This window comes from Notechis scutatus, chromosome 8, assembly GCF_049901735.1.
Source record: "Notechis scutatus isolate UNSWTSFEM ecotype Mainland chromosome 8, rNotScu1.2, whole genome shotgun sequence".
Classification (NCBI taxonomy): domain Eukaryota; kingdom Metazoa; phylum Chordata; class Lepidosauria; order Squamata; family Elapidae; genus Notechis; species Notechis scutatus.
This window is the reverse complement of record NC_142016.1, coordinates 23,186,870-23,192,869: the sequence shown is the minus strand read 5'-3', so window position 1 is coordinate 23,192,869 and position 6,000 is coordinate 23,186,870. Positions and strand designations below refer to the sequence as shown.

The window sequence follows — 6,000 nt, the reverse complement described above, 5'->3', positions numbered from 1 at the left end:
GTACTTAATCTCTGTTTACTTGTAATCTGGCTTTCCATCCTACGAAAGGGGTGAAAGGAAGACAGATTTTTTTCAGAGATGTGCATTCAAAAGAAATCCCCTCTTCATCTTCTTCTTATCCTTTCCCAAGAACCTCCCTTGAGTAGGTCTGCTTGTACAGATCAGACCGAAAATACAGGTAAGGGTTACAACAGTTTCTTTGGTGACCATTTGAAGTTACAACCACACTAAAAAAAAAAAGTGACTTATGACCAGCCAGTAAGTTTTTCCCACTTATGACCATGGCACTATCCCCATAGTCACGTAATCCAAATTCAGATGCTTGACAACTGACTCCTATTTATGATGATTGCAATATCTCCGGGTTATTGTTGTGGCCCGCCAGTGATAGGCAGAGCTGGTGGCAGATTCGGACAGTGAGGAGGTTGGGGAGGAGCCTGGGCCAGTCCTGGAGTCTGGGGAAGGCTCTGACGAGGGCTCTGCGTCGGAGGCAGAGATGGGGCCAGGGCCGTCTGACAGTTATCAGCTGCCTTCTGAGTCAGACATCAGTAAGGCAGGAGAACAGCTGGAGCCTGTTTCCAGTGTGCTCATGCGCAGAGCTGCCAGACGAGGGGAACAGCTAAGGAACAAGGATCGACTTGGGAGTAAAGCCACAGGTGGACGGTGAATGGCCCCTCCCATAAGGAATAAAAGAGGAGCGAAAGGGGAGGAGTGTTTGTAGGAGACCCTTAGTTCCTTCCTGCGTTGTTGCCAAGTATTGTGGCGCATGAAAGATATCAGCCTGGTCACTCGCCAAGCCTGTTAATGGCCTATAATTGGGAACTATCTTGAAAGACTGCTGGCTGGGACTTTGCTGGGGAGGAATTCATTGTAAATTAAATAAAAGGGATTTATCAGGACAAGGAGTCGGCTTTGTGCTGTTGGGGGGAAGCCTAGGTCAGTAACAGTTATGTGATCAACTTTTGTGACCTTCTGGCATGCAAATTCAATGTGGAAACCAGGTTTATTTCCCTCCTTCCTCCCCCCTCCCCCCCCCCAAAATGAAAACCTGATACAGATAATCAGGGTTGGAAGGGACCTTGTAGGTCATCTAGTCCAACCCCTTGCCTGGAATGCTTATGTGCCGTAGTTCAGATCTGAAACGTACTTGGCTTGAGAAATCTCCGCACTTCCCAGCTCCGCAGTACGTGCAGGCCTTAAAACAGAAGAAAACACACAAACACACACACACACACACACACACACGCACATGGACACCAAGACACAAGCACACAGAGAATGAAAAATTCAACTTATTTATTTATTTCTATCCCACCTTTATTGTCTTTACAAATAACTCAAGGTGGCAAACTTATCTAGTACTTGCTCCTCCTCCTATTTTCCCCAACAACAACAACCCCTTGAGGTGGGTTGGGTTGAGAAAGATTGTGATTGGCCCAAGGACACCCAATTGGTTCTCATGGCTAAGGCGGGACTAGAACTCACCGTCTCCTGGTGATTGGCCCAAAGTCACCCAATTGACTTGCATGGATAAGGTGGGACTAGAACTCCCAGTCTCCTGGTGATTGGCCCAAAGTTACCCAATTGACTTGCATGGATAAGGCAGGACTAGAACTCCCAGTCTCCTAGTGATTGGCCCAAAGTTACCCAATTGACTTGCATGGATAAGGCAGGACTAGAACTCCCAGTCTCCTAGTGATTGGCCCAAAGTAACCCAATTGACTTGCATGGATAAGGCGGGACTAGAACTCCCAGTCTCCTGGTGATTGGCCCAAAGTCACCCAATTGGCTTGCATGGATAAGGTGGGACTAGAACTCACCGTCTCCTGGTGATTGGCCCAAAGTCACCCAATTGGCTTGAATGGATAAGGCGGGACTAGAACTCACCGTCTCCTGGTGATTGGCCCAAAGCCACCAAATTGAAAACCCACAACTTCCAGGTTGCTTCTGTCCTTGGTTAGTTTCCGTCCATTGTTTCTCATCCTGCCTTGTGGTGCTTTTTAAAGTAAATTGACCCCTTCCTCTTTGCGGCAACCCCTCAAATACTGGAATCCTGCTATCATGTTCCCCCCTGGTCCTTCTTTTCTCTAGACTAACCAAACCAAATTCCTGGAACCATTCTTCATATGATTATTATTTTTTTTGTCTCCAGGTCCCTTAACCATCTTAGTTGTCTTCTTTTTTACCCCCCCAAAAAAAAGTTACAAAGAAGTTGTAAGAAGTCTCCTTTCTTTAAAAAAAAAACATCACAAAAAAAAGATAGAACGAAATGTTACCTTTTAACACGGCCCACAGTCCGGTAAAGCATGAGTGAAATAATGAAGGCAAAGCCAGTGCCACTGGAAACGATGATCCCTAGGATGGCTAACGGAGACAACGTGTTTCGCTCCAGGGCGTAGTAACTTCTGTCTGGGAAGAGAGAGAACAGTCGTAAAGAGCTGGGAAAGGGGCTATGCACGCCAGAGTTGGATTATTAGAGCTTTAAAAAGGCATTTCTCAAGCTTGCCAACTTTAAGGCATGTGGAAGTCAAGGCCTCTTGAAGCTGCCAAGGTTGAGAAACAGCAGACTGGCTCTCTGCTTGGCATGGCATAATAGTCTAGGTCCACGCTGGCTGGGGAATTCTGGGAGTTGAAGTCCACCCATCTTAAAGGTATAAAGGACAGGCAAAGATGATGAAACCTTTGCAGGAAGCAAAGTCGTTCATTCGGTTCAGCTTCATTCTTGAAGCTCTTTGCATTTCGGTTGGTTTTTTTTTTTCTAGTTCCTTGGACACTTCTGTTATTGGCAGCACTTCACAGGAAAGGAAGGTGGGTGCTTATCTCGAGGGACTGTTTGAGATTCATTACCGGCCGGGAATGAAAATAATTCCCAGCATTGCAATAAAACCAGACTTGTTTTTAAAACAAGTGTATGCATAATTACAGTCTTCTTTGTCAGAACACATGCCAGTAATTTGGGGAGTGGTGTCAAGGTGGCCATTCCCACCCAGTTGGCCAAACCCACCCAGTTGGCCATGCTCACCCAGCCTCCTGAGGTCAGCCACAGCCCTGATGCAGCCTTCAATGAAATTGAGTTTGACACTCCTGTATTGGGTGTCAAATTGACCCGAATAGTGGAATAGAAATTACCTCTGATTATTAAGCTCGTGGTTCCCACTTCTGATCGGTTAGCACTCTTCTTATACACAGCGTAGAAGTCGGAGTCGGTGGCTATAACGTCTCTAATAAGTAGCGCGCAGTCTGGCCTGATGCGTTCACGTTGGCGGCTGGCGGAGCCGTAGACTACGGTATTTTTCTTGGGGTCATAAGCTAAGATCTCAAAAAAGTTATTTGTTTCCCCTCGGTACCAGTGGCAGGCTGTGAGGTTACTCTTCACTCCGGATGGAGTTAGGGACACGTCCCATCCGATGTCGGGATCGTCGGGATCTACCCTCACATCAATGGTGACATTTTGTGCTGCTGCACCCAACTGGAAGCCAGGGGGTTTCAGGAGGTGATCTGGAGGGGGCGGGAAGGAGGAAAAACACCGAAGAAGTCCCCTTCGAGCAGACGCCACACCCAGGAGAGCACCATTTGGAGAAGGGAAGCTGTGTACAATAGCACTTAGACTTATATACCACTTCGCAGTGCTTTACAGCCCTCTCTAAGCGGTTTAGGGAGTCAGCCTCTTGACCCCAACAATCTCGGTCCTCATTTTAACTGACCTCAGGAGGATGGGAGGATGACTCAACCTTGAGATGGTCAGGATCGAACTTCTGGCAGTGGGCAAAGTTAGCCTGCAATTCTACATTCTAACCATTGAGCAACATGGAAGGGAGGGAGGGAGGGAGGGAGGGAGGGAGGGAGGGAGGAAGGAAGGAAGGAAGGAAGGAAGGAAGGAAGGAAGGAAGGAAGGAAGGAAGGAAGGAAGGAAGGAAAGGGATGGGGGAAAGGAAGAGCAGTAGCACTTAGATTTATACACCACTTCACAGTGCTTTACCAGCCCTCTCTGAGTGGTCAGCCTCTGGCCCCCAACAGTCTGGGTCCTCATTTTACCCGCCTCGGAAGGGTGGAAGGCTTAGTCAAGCTTGAGCTGGTTACAATATATGACTCTCTGGGAATCCCCAGCTTTAGGGAGGAGGGAAATTTTACAGAATTGGAATCACAATTTGAAAAAGAAAGAAAGAAAGAAAAAGGAAGGAAGGAAGGAAGGAAGGAAGGAAGGAAGGAAGGAAGGAAGGAAGGAAGGAAGGAAGGAAGGAAGGAAGGAAGGAAGGAAGGAAGGAAGGAAGGAAGGAAGATAACCATCATAGTAAACAGTGCAAGATGTGGAGAGACCTGGCCCAGAGAACCGCCAAGCATCAGACACGACTGAAGGGATAACCTCATCATCATCTATCATAATACCATCCACCATTTCAGAAAGACAATCATAGCTTAATTGAAAAGGCACCCAGGAGTTTCAACTATGGTTTTCTGTTGGTTCCCATGGATCAGGGCTCTCCAACTTTAGGACTTGTGGACTTCAGCTCCCAGAATCCCTATGACTTAAAGTCGCCAAGTTTGGAGAGCCCTGATCCAGGAGAACCAACTGAAAACCCTAGTTGAAACTCCTGGGCCCCCCTTTTCACTGGTTCGTCTTCCATCTCAGCATTAAAAATGCACAAAAGTCACGCAGCGTCTATTTTCAGAATGAGATGGGCAGCACATAAATTCAATAAAGGAATACACAAATGCCTCTGGGTGGGCCTTACTTCAACCCCAACTGCTAGTTTCTTACAGGTGAAGAGTAGAATAAGCCAGGAACAGTGATGTGTAGTAAGGGTCCTCCAGGCAAGGCAGCGGGCGGCTGTTATTCTTGCCATGCTTGGTGATGGACATCCTGAACTTAGATCTTGGTGCCCATCTCGATGGTTGTGTTCCATGTTCTTCCCCCACGCCAGAGTCCCCTCCCCACTAAGACTGGGAGGCTTCACTGCCAGGCCCACAGCCCTAAGCCATTGTGAACTCACAGCCAAAGGTCACAGAGCAAAACCTGAGATAGGTGAAGGGGATGTGGTGGCGGTGTGGGAGGAGGAGGCGTGGGAGTCAGGGTCAGCATCAGGGCAACCTGAGAGCTCCGAGGGGGAAGAGGGAATGGAGCTGTCAGAGAGAGAGAGAGAGCGACAGAGGCGGAGTCTGGCCTGTCCGTCAGCCCTCAGGTGGAGGGCTGGAGATGACTGATGAGGAAGTGGAGGAACAGCTGGGTCCAGTGCCTGATGCACGAATGTACGGAAAGCAGAGGAGAGGAGAGCAGTGGAAATCTATGGGCCGGTCCTTGGGACAGAAGAACCACTGCTGCTAATGAGGCCCCACTTTAGCTCTGGGGATAAAAGGCAGAGGGCGGAGATGAATAAATACGGCAGACAACTATTCATCTCCTGACCGGCTGGACTTGTTAGGCTGTGATCTGCTGGCACTCCTAATTAAAGGAAGGTTTGAGTTCATTTCAGAGGGTTTGTTGTGTTTGGACAGCTGGGTCAGAACGGTGGGCCATCCAGAGTCATCCAAGGAACCTTTCTTCAAAAATGATATTTTTGCCGGAGAAATGCCGACTGTCTACGTTTGTGCGAAGAGACATTGTTCAGGAACTAGGAACCCTACTGTTTCCTACTAAAACACCTCTCCCCTTCCTTCTTCCTACTCCTTCAAAAGTCACTGACAGTTGGTCTTAGATGTTCAGTGCTAAGGAGAGCATAGCAGAAAGCTGGAGGATCTGAAGTTCTTAAGATCTTCTCAACTGCTCCTTGCTAAACCGCTTGAATACATTTATGATAGCCAGGCTTCTGATAGGGGGGGAAACGAGTTTTAAAAGTCAGCGTGACAGCCATGGAATGGATCCTCCCCACCCTTTCAAATTTGGCATTTTATCAATCAAGGTACCCCCAAAATGCTCTTTCTGGTCTCATAGGGTCGTCCACATTCATCAGAACGATTTCATGGACTCTAGATTCTTAGTACAGCTCAAAAAAGAACACTATT

General features: G+C 47.9%; 1 long non-coding RNA gene across 1 annotated transcript; it reads right to left on the bottom strand.

Annotated features, from left to right (window-relative positions):
* On the bottom strand, positions 1 to 2,398 carry LOC113421153 (uncharacterized). Its single transcript, XR_003372142.2, has 3 exons — positions 2,277 to 2,398; positions 1,148 to 1,195; positions 1 to 39 (listed from the first exon to the last, which is right to left on the bottom strand). It is a non-coding gene; the product is annotated as an uncharacterized LOC113421153 (long non-coding RNA).
* Between the last annotated feature and the right edge of the window lie 3,602 nt (positions 2,399 to 6,000).